The sequence below is a fragment of the Xenia sp. Carnegie-2017 genome, unplaced genomic scaffold (genome assembly GCF_021976095.1).
Source record: "Xenia sp. Carnegie-2017 unplaced genomic scaffold, XeniaSp_v1 HiC_scaffold_71, whole genome shotgun sequence".
Lineage (NCBI taxonomy): Eukaryota > Metazoa > Cnidaria > Anthozoa > Malacalcyonacea > Xeniidae > Xenia > Xenia sp. Carnegie-2017.
The window spans coordinates 467,400-479,413 of record NW_025813539.1 but is presented as its reverse complement, the minus strand read 5'-3'; the positions used below and the strand labels follow the sequence as shown (position 1 = coordinate 479,413).

Sequence of the window (12,014 nt, the reverse complement as noted above, 5' to 3'; positions counted from 1 at the left end):
CTGAGAAGGACTGTTTTTGTTGTTGTTGACTGACGTTTCGACAACCTTAGCGGTAGTCATCGAACGACAAGGTGCACAATTAAGGTGCAGTTTACAAAATAAACTGCTCCGACTGCCACGCCTCCTATATCGGGGAAACTGGTAGGAACTTAAACATAAGACTTACTGAGCACAAACGAGCTAATAAGAAACAAGACAAAACTAATCACAATGCTGAACATCACCGAATCACAAAGCACAACATTGACTGGGATTCGGCAAAATGCATCATTTACAGTACTGACTATAGACAGGGGCGTAACTAGACTTAGAGTAATGGGGGGTGTGGAGAAAATTTGCCCTGCAAAAGGGCGTTGCCCACAAAAACAAGGACATGCATTACGATTTCTTGAGTAAACATTATTTCTGAGGACAACGTTTCAGCGACAGTTTTTTTGCAGTGGTTAACATTTTCAGCCAATATGTTTAATTCAGCTACACAATTTTCTCATGACAGGTGAGATTTCTCTCTCTCTTCTTGTTCGTTAACAGATTATTCTTCATCAATCTAAAAAAGACCAAAATATAATTACTTTAGAAATAATAATTTTAAAAAATTAATTTAATTATTTCAATGTCATATTCAGATATTACAAACCACATCCATATTTTCCTCTTCCTCTGAATCAACTTCATTTATCTTGTTATCTATTTCAAATATTTCCTGGCATACATTGTGTATTTTTTATGCCACTTCAAGGTTTTCCAGCAAGGTAGCATTTTTAAACAGTATTTAACGTTAGAAAACGATGCATTGCCTGAAGATTGCTTTGGCATGAAACCCAGACTCCCAGTAGCAACATTTAAGAAATGTAATTTATTAAATTATATATATATATATATAAAATAGACAATAGCTGTAGTTTTTCGGAATTTCACGCAGTAGGGCGATCTTCAGGCAACTGACAGATTATTTATTATTCACTGCATATACAATTCGTTACTAGGTGTTAAATTAACGACGGCATGCACTAAAAGTTCAGAGCGTTTATTTAAAATTTACTTTTATGTCCTTTTAGGATTATTAGTCTTTTTCAAAACAAACATGGCAGGTTTTCAGCTTTGTTCGGAGGTGGAAGTTGTTTGATGAAGTCCCTCTTGATGCTGTAGTTTTGTTTGTTTTCTTTCTGTACCCACGTGTTTTTATAAATCATATATAAACAAGTGTATATACAATGTGCCCTCCCCGCTATCACCATAGTGCAATTGTGACTCCTGCACTTGGGACAGAGGATGTACAGTTAGGGTTAGGGTATATATGTGCAAATGTGCTATTACAGATTTACAAATCATGAGTTTTTGAATGTAACCTTTTGTGATATATAAGTATCATTGCAGAATTTTGTTTTACACTTTTGACTTCTTCATGCATTTCATCAAAGCTATCACATGTGACAGGGGCAGTTGGAAGGATCTAAAATAAATAAGAATACATTGAAACTTTATGGTATGAGTGTCCTTCACAATAACAGAGATAGTTGCTGCTGCAACAGTGCAGAATAACAAAGTTTTGTGCAACACGAATTATCAATTATTTCACATAAATTGAACGGCACTTATACAGAACTAACCAGCAATTTTCTAAGAGATCTATAACGCATGCTAAAGACTTTCATTTTATTTACCATGTACATATATAAGTAAGTGACATTTTACTAACCTTAGAAAAATGAAGCATTGTTTGTGATGCTTCTACAACATCTTGGGATTTTGCCATACCATTGTGTTTATTTGAACTGTGCTTCAAAAAATTATCAGCATTCATTTCTACACCACAATCTTTACATTTAACCTTTCGTCTATAAATTCGTGTACGTTGAGGTTTTGTTTTTTTTTGCGCGGGGCTCCTGAACGTTTTCATCTATAACTCTAGTTGCGCCTCCCTCTTAAGAGAAATTTCAATTAAATTAGAAATGTATCTGAGTAAACATCAAAATTATGACAGCGTACAATGAACTCACAACTCTCCTTCGGTAATTGTGGGTCTACAAACTTCGGTAAATATAACTAACCTTCCATTGAAAAGTAGTCTTTCTCGCCCTAATATACAAAACCGCATAGAATTTGACGAAATTATTGGATTAAAGCTCGCTTCACGGCTTTCGACAATGCAAAATTAGCATTAGCATGTTTTTACATTTGCAATCATTGTATCTGTTAGATTTTGTGATGTAGCCATCTACCTTCTTTAGTATATATTGACTTACACCAACAAATAGAGATATTACAGATAACTGTTATGATCACATTTAATGTTCAACGTCAATGTCTATGGTCAACGATCTATCCTACAATGGTTAAATTACTTATATTTATACAAGATATTACGTGTGGATATATTTGTTTCTTTACTAAATATGGTTAATTTACAATCAACGGAAAGCTATTAGGAACTATAAAAAATATTGTGATTATTGCATATAACTATCTCTTAAAACAATCAATTAGTTAGTTAAACTTGACTTGATTATTTACTAATTACAGGAAGAATATGAGAGCATATCTTAACAGTATCCAGCGGAATCTGTACCTGCATTTATAATTACTTCATCTTACACATCTCACAGACACATTGCACTGTAGAATTAAGCCAAAATTGTCAAAAATGAAGGTTTGTTATTTCCACTTAGTAATCATTTAGTTGTTTTCGATGGTATGGCAATTTTTCTACTTCCTGAACACTGCCCTGTCACTTGACGGCAATATGCCCTGCTAAAACACAGCTTTCAGCAATTGGGGGGGTGTCGCACCCCACACCCCAACAGTTGAGCCCTGACTATAGACAACGGCTTACATTAGAAAGTTGGTATACCAACTTGGAACAAACCCTGAACAGATCACAGCAATCACCGGCACCTTACAAACGACTTATTCACAATACAAACAAACGATCAACTAAAACACTACACTTCAAACTAATTCACAATGACAATACACAATTGACACCCACACATTACAACTAAATACGTCACACCTAAATCACACATCACAACTAAAATAAAATATTCCACTTCACACTGATCTACAATGACAATACACAATTCCTGTACACACAATACAATGACGAAAGAACCAGATAACAAATACGGCTAACTTGACGTTTACTCCTCATTTGACTCTGAAGATGACTACCGCTAAGGTTGTCGAGACGTCAGTCAACAACAACAAAAACAGTCCTTCTCAGGACTTTATTAACCTGGACGATCGTCATTTACAAATATATAATTGAAATATGCATGTTTAATTGCTTTAAATAATGAGGTCAAAAAATAAATCCTGAAAGATAAAGATCGTACAAACAGACGTTCGTCTTACATCTGCGTCCGCCGTCCGCGTCCTTCGTCCGCGCCCGCTTTTATCTACACCTAGTTTCACTTTAACATTTCTTTGTTTTAAGTACGTTTTTTAAGTTCTTTGTTTGTTTAATTTATTATTCTTTTTTGTTTTAACGAGTGAGAACTTGAAACGCAATGAAAGAGTGAGTACTGCTAATGACGTAAAGGAAAGCTCGACTTATGTAATTACCGATAGTATAAATGACATGTAAATAATTAACTCTAATAGATTGCGTAAGAATACTCCAGTAATACACACAGAAATGAAAGAAGAATTAAATATTTTGGAAAATACAATACATGACAAATTGTAAACTAGTGACGTTACATCGTTTGATAGTTATATTATCGTTAATATTTATCGACCAAAGCTGCGGACATGTGCTTCTCTACAGTGTATTGCAGGTAGCACATCTCTTTGGTGTTTATCAATATGAGATTATTTTTAGTATATTTCACTAATGTGGCCTTCCACAAATGCTTGCCCCTCCTGCCCTTTTGCCGTTCCGGCGTCCCTGCTTCGCGCTCGTCAGAGAAATGTTTGTGCTGAATCATAAAAACAGAAAAGACAGCTATATTTACCACTTGCATTGAGTCAATACATTACAAATGAACTGAATCACTATTTTCACATTATTTCTTCAAGTTTGGATAGCAAGAATCGTTTTTACAAGGCCACCATTTCGGTCTACACAATTCAGACACGTTTATACTTTACCTGAATGCTTTTGAATGGGGTGTTATTCTAACCGATTAAAATTATATAATTATGTGTTCACATTATATGATCACTTATGATTTTGCGCAACGTATAGTTTGGGTCCAAATATGTATAACATTTTGCAATTGTAAAATTGTATAAACCTAGATTGTACAGGTTTAACACCAAAAAGTGCAATTGTATAAACCTAGATTGTACAGGCTTAACACCAAAAAGTGCAATTGTATAAACCTAGATTGTACAGGCTTAACACCAAAAAGTGCAATTGTATAAACCTAGATTGTACAGGTTTAACACCAAAAAGTGCCTAGAGCGTAAGTTAATGAAATTATTTACTGAACGAAGATAGGTTTACATTTATATGTTTCTACGAGACCACGCTATCAAACAAAGAAGTGAAACAATTTAAAGTTGATGACAAATTTTCTTGTTTGACAATTTTAACGTTGGCAAAGAAAATGCCATATTTAATTTAACAACTTTTACTCAATTTTGTCTTAAACACTGTGCAGAGGAAACACTGTATAGAATGTCGGTTTTAAAATGGAGTCAGAATATCACCAGTTGTAGAAGTACGTTTTCATGTATGTTTCTATAAATACTAAGAGCTCTAATGCACGAGTTTTCTGAATGACTTTTTATGTTGGAATATGTTTCATTATACAACAAAAGCAAACCGGGCTTCAAGGTTGAGCAAAAATATTATAACCACTAATTTGAAAATAAGCTTAAAAGAATAACCTTAGTCTTTCCACTTTTCATTCCCTATTGCTTATAACCTCGGCGTTATACTTATACATTTCCACCCCTTGTCTATGTGTACATGTATGCCTTATTTATTATAACTTGTTTTGCTCGTTTTTATTACAGCTGTTGCCCCAAAGCGTGCTCCATTGGACTATAAAGGTCGTATGGAGGATATGGAGCAGTATCTGGGTACATTAAAAAGTACCCAGCAGGAAAGCATTCAAAGAATTGAGATATTGGAGTCACAGAAACACCAACTTCAAGGAAACGTTGTGATGAAAGAAAAAGAAATGCAAGAAGTATGTATTTTGAATGATTTTGGTTTTTTGAAATGCATAATTGCTTTTCTCTGTTAGGAACTTACGACGAAACATTGAAACATTACATTGGGGCGGTCACCTGTAAATCTGGTCGTGCTATGCAAACTTTTCTGTGTTTAATCATTGTAAAAACATTTTCTTTAAAAATGATTGATGATTGTGCTCTAAACTTTACATACCAGGAGTTCTACTTGCGGCCTTGCTACGCTTATGAAACATTTAAGTCACTAAAGCCTGTTTTCCACTTGCCACGTATTGTAACGCATCGTAGCAAAACGTAACATGGCGCATGCGTACTTATGAATTTGATGGTCAATAGGCGCAAGCACGCATGCGCCATGTTACGTTTTGCTACCATACCTTACGATACGTAGCTAGTGGAAAACAGGCATAAGTCAGGTTTTTATTGCCGATTTGATTTTATGACTTACCCATGGATTAGAAATGCTGCCTAAAAACATTCGTCTTTGCGAACTTCCTCGCCTTAGCATTTCATTTAGAACTGTGAAATTTCCTTAGATAGAGATGCGTGAATATAATCTGTAGGTTTTTGTAGGCGGATTGTTAAACTTTTCCGTGTCTGTTTTTCAATAAATTTAATTCAAAGTGATCTGAACCCTCTGGATCAACGATTTAAAAACGATACTTTCACTTCATTCAGTGCTTGCTTTGCAAAAAAATAAACGAAATTATGACGAAGAAATTAGTTTGCTGTTGATTTTAAGAAGCGCGATTTCTTTGTCGCACTCCAAAAGTACGTATGAGAGTTAGGGAACATTTAGAGTCCGTTGGGTCTTACTGATTTAAATGCTGAAAAGTCGTCTCGTGTTCTACGTATAAATATACTTTTGTGTCCTCGTTGACAAAGCTTTTCTTCAGGCTGCAGCATTGAGTAAAAATTGCAAAATCGACTGAATGAAAAGACAGAAGTTGAGGAAGAGTTAAGAGGCGAAATCGAGAGGCTGTTATCGGAAAAGATTTAATTGATCGTTAAAGAGAAGAGCTTAAGTTTAAACTGGAACTATCGCAAAATGAAGTGAAAACTTTAAAATTGAAGATGTCGACCTTTTCATCCAAACTGCTTGGTGTAAACACTGAGTTAGATGCTAGTAAGGTACGGACGTATGTTGTAAAAAAAAAATATATCGTAATAAAGTAAATGGTTTGAACCGTAAATGTAAGTGTTTGAAAAGTAAAAGGTTTGAACACAAAAAAAAAACAGATCATCGTAAAGCATAATCAAACTCGCCTCGTTTGTTTATTGTATTTATTGTGTAAAAATTTCCAGTGTCACACGGCGTGTATATCTTTAGAGACATAATATGTTTATGCGTGTATTGCTGTGCAGGTAGCCGCACAAATATTTTATCTCTAATTATGTATTGTGTTGATGATTTAAGGATGCTTACAAAAAAGCAAAAATGGAAATCGATCGTCAGGCAAGTGTTATTTTACAATTGGAAAGTAAGTTACGCGAACATCAAGATAGTATTTGTGAACTGGAGGCGAGACTTCGAGGTGAGGAGACAATACGACGTCAGCTTCATAATAAAGTACAAGAGTTGAAGGGTAACATTCGCGTCTATTATCGTGTTCGGCCAAGTCTGCCTTCAGAAACTAGTGTTTCGCTCATTAATATGGAGTTCGCCAATGACACTGATATTATTCTACGCAATAACAGCAAGGTATGTGTTTATTTATGTAGACCTTTCAATCTTTTATTGGGAACATTACGCTGTTCCGTTTATTTATGTTTACGTACGTACATAAACATACCAACGTTGTTTGGTGAATATTGAAGATTGATTCAAATGTTTTGCAAACTTTCCTGTTTAGTCTAGTACTTTGTCTAAGAAAAGCCAACAAGCCAGAATGTCATATTCATTTGACAAAGCATTTTGTCCAGAAACCACTCAAGTAACAATTTATCAAGAAATAGCACAGCTAGTTTAAATTGTGCTTGATGGATACAATGTTTGCATCTTTGCGTATGGTCAGACTGGATCAGGTAAAACATTTACAATGGAAGGTGATATCAACGGCCGTGATACGTGGGGTGTGATACCACGTGCTATGGAACAAGTCTTCTTTAGTGCCAAGGATCTCATGAGAAAAGGTTGGAAGGTAATAAATGTCCATTTTGTACACATAAAGTATCTTATTTATGACGACAGTTGACATTCCAGAAAGATACATGTAGCTCACGACACATGATTATGTTAAATCGCTCGATTGGGGTTTTCCAGCCATTTATTCAATCATGATTTTTCCCAAAACTTTATGTAGTACGAGATACAAGCGTCTTTTCTCGAAATATACAACGAGACAATACGTGATCTCCTTGGAAACCCTGACAGCAAACATGAGATTAAACAAGTAACCACAAACAATGGCAAACAAGCGAACGATGTGTTTGTTACCAACTTGAAAGCCGTTGCCGTTACATCATCCGATCAAGTAAGTAGCATTCTATTTCGTCATCGGCCTAAGTCGTTACGGGGCCGTACGAAAGGCTGTAACACCTGTGCGCAAAGATTTTTTGAAGAGGTTTTCATTTCAGTTTTTGGATTTTGCGGTTGTAGAGTGTTATCTGTGTTGCTTTAAGTTTATATCGTTTTAGTTTATGGTTTCTATGTTTTTTTTTAAACTTTGTTTCGTCTTAGTTTTACGTTTTTAGCTCTCTATCATTGAAGCAAACGATGATATCGTTGAATTTCATAATTAGTTTTCTCATACTAACATGACGGCTACGTACGTCTCCTACGTGAATCGCCATCTTCTATGTAACGCAAAAAAATTATGTGTTTATAAATGCAGTTCGTCCAGGTTGGTATAATCCTGAGAAGGACTGTTTTGTTGTTGTTGACTGACGTTTCGACAACCTTAGCGGTAGTCATCTTCAGAGTTCATCTCTGAAGATGAAACAAGTTCATCTCTGAAGAGTCATTTTGACTCTGTATATGGCTTCCGCTAAGGTTGTCGAAACTTCAGTCAACAACAAAACAATCCTTCTCAGGACTATAACCTGATGATCTACATTACAAACATGTAACGATACTCTCGGTTCAAACCATTTACTTTACTGCAAAAAAGTATGGTTGATGACAATAACTTAATACTTCCCTCTCTCAGCATCCGTGGTTTCTCAAAAATCACAGCAATCGGCGACAAAGGAAGCCAATGCACTAGCCTCATAAGAGGCAACACATGCAGCCTCTGATGAAACATAAGCCCGTCTTCTGATTAAGCTGAAACGTTATACAACAGGGACAGTGTTCCCCATAACACGCAAGTATAGCCTTTTTGAAGGAAATGATCACCCCTTTAATTCCAAAATTTTTGATGGTTTCCTTCATGTTGCCTTCATACGGCAACGCTGAGAGAGAAAGTTTGAGAAGACGAAAATGATGGTTTTCTTACAGTTGACTCTCGGGCCTCTTATGATCATCCAAAAACACGCATATCAGATGAGAAAACTAAAACTGTTCATAGAAATTACAAGCAAGCCACATGAAATGCTTTTTCGAGTTGATTTATACAAACAGCCAGTGTATCCCTTTAAGGGAATCTGTGACAACTGTTCTTCTATTTGAATAGGTAGAATAGCAAAGTGGAAAAGTTGAATTTTTAGAAAGGCAATATATTTGCTTCAGTAAATCATTTGCAAAAGAACATGCTTTTGAGGGGTTTTTCGGAAAGGCTTCCAATGCAAATTGTACAAAGCTTGTAAAACCGGTTGCTAGTTTTCTCTTCCAAAATTCTCTTCTTTTCCCAATACTGCTATACAAAGTACTATCTTTCAAAAGAACTTAACACTACATATCATGAATATATGAGTACGAGCCTCTTCCCCCAGTTAACAATCTTTCTACGCCCATGCTCGTCCAGTTGCTCAGCATAAACAGTTACACTCGCTCTTTAACACTGGTTTGCGCATGCATCGTGCTGTATCTTGTACAACTTCCATTTGTAACTGTTGACTCGTAGAATTCCTTCTAATTTGCGTTATAATGTTCTACGTTGCGTACAATACACTGCTGTGTTGCATCTTGTTTGTAATTAATAAAATGCTTTACATTCATTTGTCATCTAAATATAATAGGGAGCTTTAGCACGAGTACGGCTACGTGTTTTTGTTGTCGCAACAATCTTTTCGCGCCAAAATGACGTAAGTCGTACTCGTAGTCTTTGCTAAAGCTCCCTATTATTTTGTTACGCGTCATTTTAGGTAAGTGAGCTTGTCATGGCATATTTACTCTTTAAGAAACATGATTACAATGAGTGTGGTCTCACTCACTTTTTGCTGTTGTTTTTTGTAATTTTTTATCTATATTGTAAAATTTTCATACTCTAGGTGTCAAGTTTACTACGAAAGGCTTACGAAAATCGTTCTGTGGCCGCTACAAACTGTAGCGATCGCTCGTCGAAGTCACTCTGTCTTTCAACTAAAACTCGTCGGGAGTAATGAGATTACTGGGGAACTAAGTCAAGGCAGGATTATGCATATTTATGTTTTGTTTTCAGTTTAAGAATTTTTGAAATAGTTCGTCATATTAGAATATGGATGTTGACTATCGACTTAGTTCTATATGATTAGTCCAGCTTTTATTCTGCTTTAACACGTTTCCACGCGGTAAAACAGGGACTGCGCAGCGAAATCAAATCTGGAGGGGGGTTGGTTAAAGCCTGTTTTCCACTAGGCACGTGTCGTAACCTATCATAGCATGCGCCCTGTTACGTTTTGCTACGATACGTTACGATACGTAGCTATTGGCAGGCTTAGACATATTAACTAAATATACTACGTCTTACCTTGCCTTTAATTTAGCTAAAATGTATAAATGTTAGCAAAAACTTTATCTGGGGGTGGGGTGGTGTGTGCTCTAGTCCCCACTTTGGCGCCGTGGCTGTAAATGTCTCCTCGATATTCATCATATATTCAGTAGCAAAAGAATCTGCAAAATTGTTATCTATTGTTTTGCGATGACGATGAGCTAAATTTTTTCAGGGGTATTGAGTTTGGTTGATCTGGCGGGTTCTGAAAGAATAAGTGAATCCGGATGAACAGGATTAAGACTTAAGAAAGCTATACACATAAACTAGAGCCTCACACATTTGGGTATATTCTTCAACTTCTTGGCTATACTTACCTTATGATGGATGAACTTTAATTCATTGACAGGAGATATGATTTTTGTATTTTATTGATTAACGCTGTGCACAATGCGATTTTTAAACATTACATAAATATAAGAAAAATATACACATCTGCAACAATAGACCGTTCTTTGCAATTCCAACAATAGAAAGTTGCATGTTTAGATTATTTATTCCAGAAAATAAATGTTTGCGTCTGTTTTTAAATTTACTCAATCATACGTAGCTATACTGTGTAGAGAGATGATAGTCAAATAAATTATAATACATTTTAGGTTGGTCACGTGCCATATAGAACCTCGAAATTAACTCATTTGTTGCAAAACTCTCTTGGTGGTAACAGTAAAAGGTTGGTATTACTGAATATATGTGTATCAGATTTTCATCAATGTACACACGTCATTGTAGATGACATGAAGTATTAACATGTGTTAGTTGTGATAATTAGTGTATATGTAAATAATACATTCATATTTCAGTTTGATGTTCGTGAATGTTTCTCCTCGCGAGGACTCTTTCCACGAAACCCTATGTTCACTTCGATTTGCCACTCAGGTATGATTCGTATATGTCATAGCATGATTTCGAGTGCAATTCGGGGAAAACATGCACGAGTGAGTTTTTCAAAGACTATCGAAATTGCACGAGTCTGAAGGACGAGTGCCTGTTTTTCCCAAATTGCACGAGAAACCATGCTATTACTTATTAATAATATACATGAAAAAATTTCTCAATCCTGCCGGCAAGTTGTAAATATCGACCAACTCGTATTTTTGAATTCCGTCAAATATTACTTTTCACAACACCATAGCTTCCGCACACGCAGCTAGAACAAGGTATCTACTTTTAGCAGTGTTCATGTTTTCATACAGAAATAATTTGAAAACGGTGAACTGTAAGCTCGTTCGCCAAAGCATGAGTGTATGATCTATGAAGTAGAACATATATTTAGCATTTAATCTATTGTTGTATTTTCTCATGCTCTGTCATTAGGCTGCGACTACAGATATTTTTCATACGTCAATTTCTACGTGAGAAAGTGAATCTCATTTCATTTGGTTATAAACTATATATGTATGTTGCAACTAGCATTCAAGTTATTGTTTTTGAAATTTAACGTAAATTGTAACAGTGAAATCTGCACAACAATGTCATCAGGCATTAATATTTCACTATTGGCTGATTTCTAAAGGACATGACATAAGCATCCGCATAAACGTAAACTTAAAAAATATTTAACTCAAAGAAGAACAAATGAAGAATTGAATAAAAATTCCACGATGTCTTTGTTCTTGTAAACATTTTAGTAAGAGAAACTAAAGTCTTTTCGCTCATGTTCATTCCACTGTTGTAAAACATGCATAAACGTTTTAGCACGCTGCCTTACTCTACACTTTTATTCCATCAAAATCACCATTTTCCATTCATTGATATTCCGTGTGAAAACTTTAAGAAATAACTTACAAGACATTCCTCTGCAGTACAAAAAGTGTGAAGTTCAAAGTAATTATAAATGTCTTATAAAACAATGATATCAAACAAAAATATTTCCACTCGAAGTTCAGGCACAAAAATAGAAAATTTACTATAATATACATATACAAGAAAGTTTCTTTACGAAAACAATAAAATCCATAAAGACAAAAAATGCTTTCATATTCTTAAAAATTATTTATCAGGATTAATGGCACATTT

General features: G+C 35.2%; 1 pseudogene; it reads left to right on the top strand.

The window, feature by feature from the left end:
* The first annotated feature begins 6,144 nt into the window (after positions 1-6,144).
* Positions 6,145-10,969, top strand: LOC124459257 (annotated as a pseudogene).
* The last annotated feature ends 1,045 nt before the right edge of the window (positions 10,970-12,014 follow it).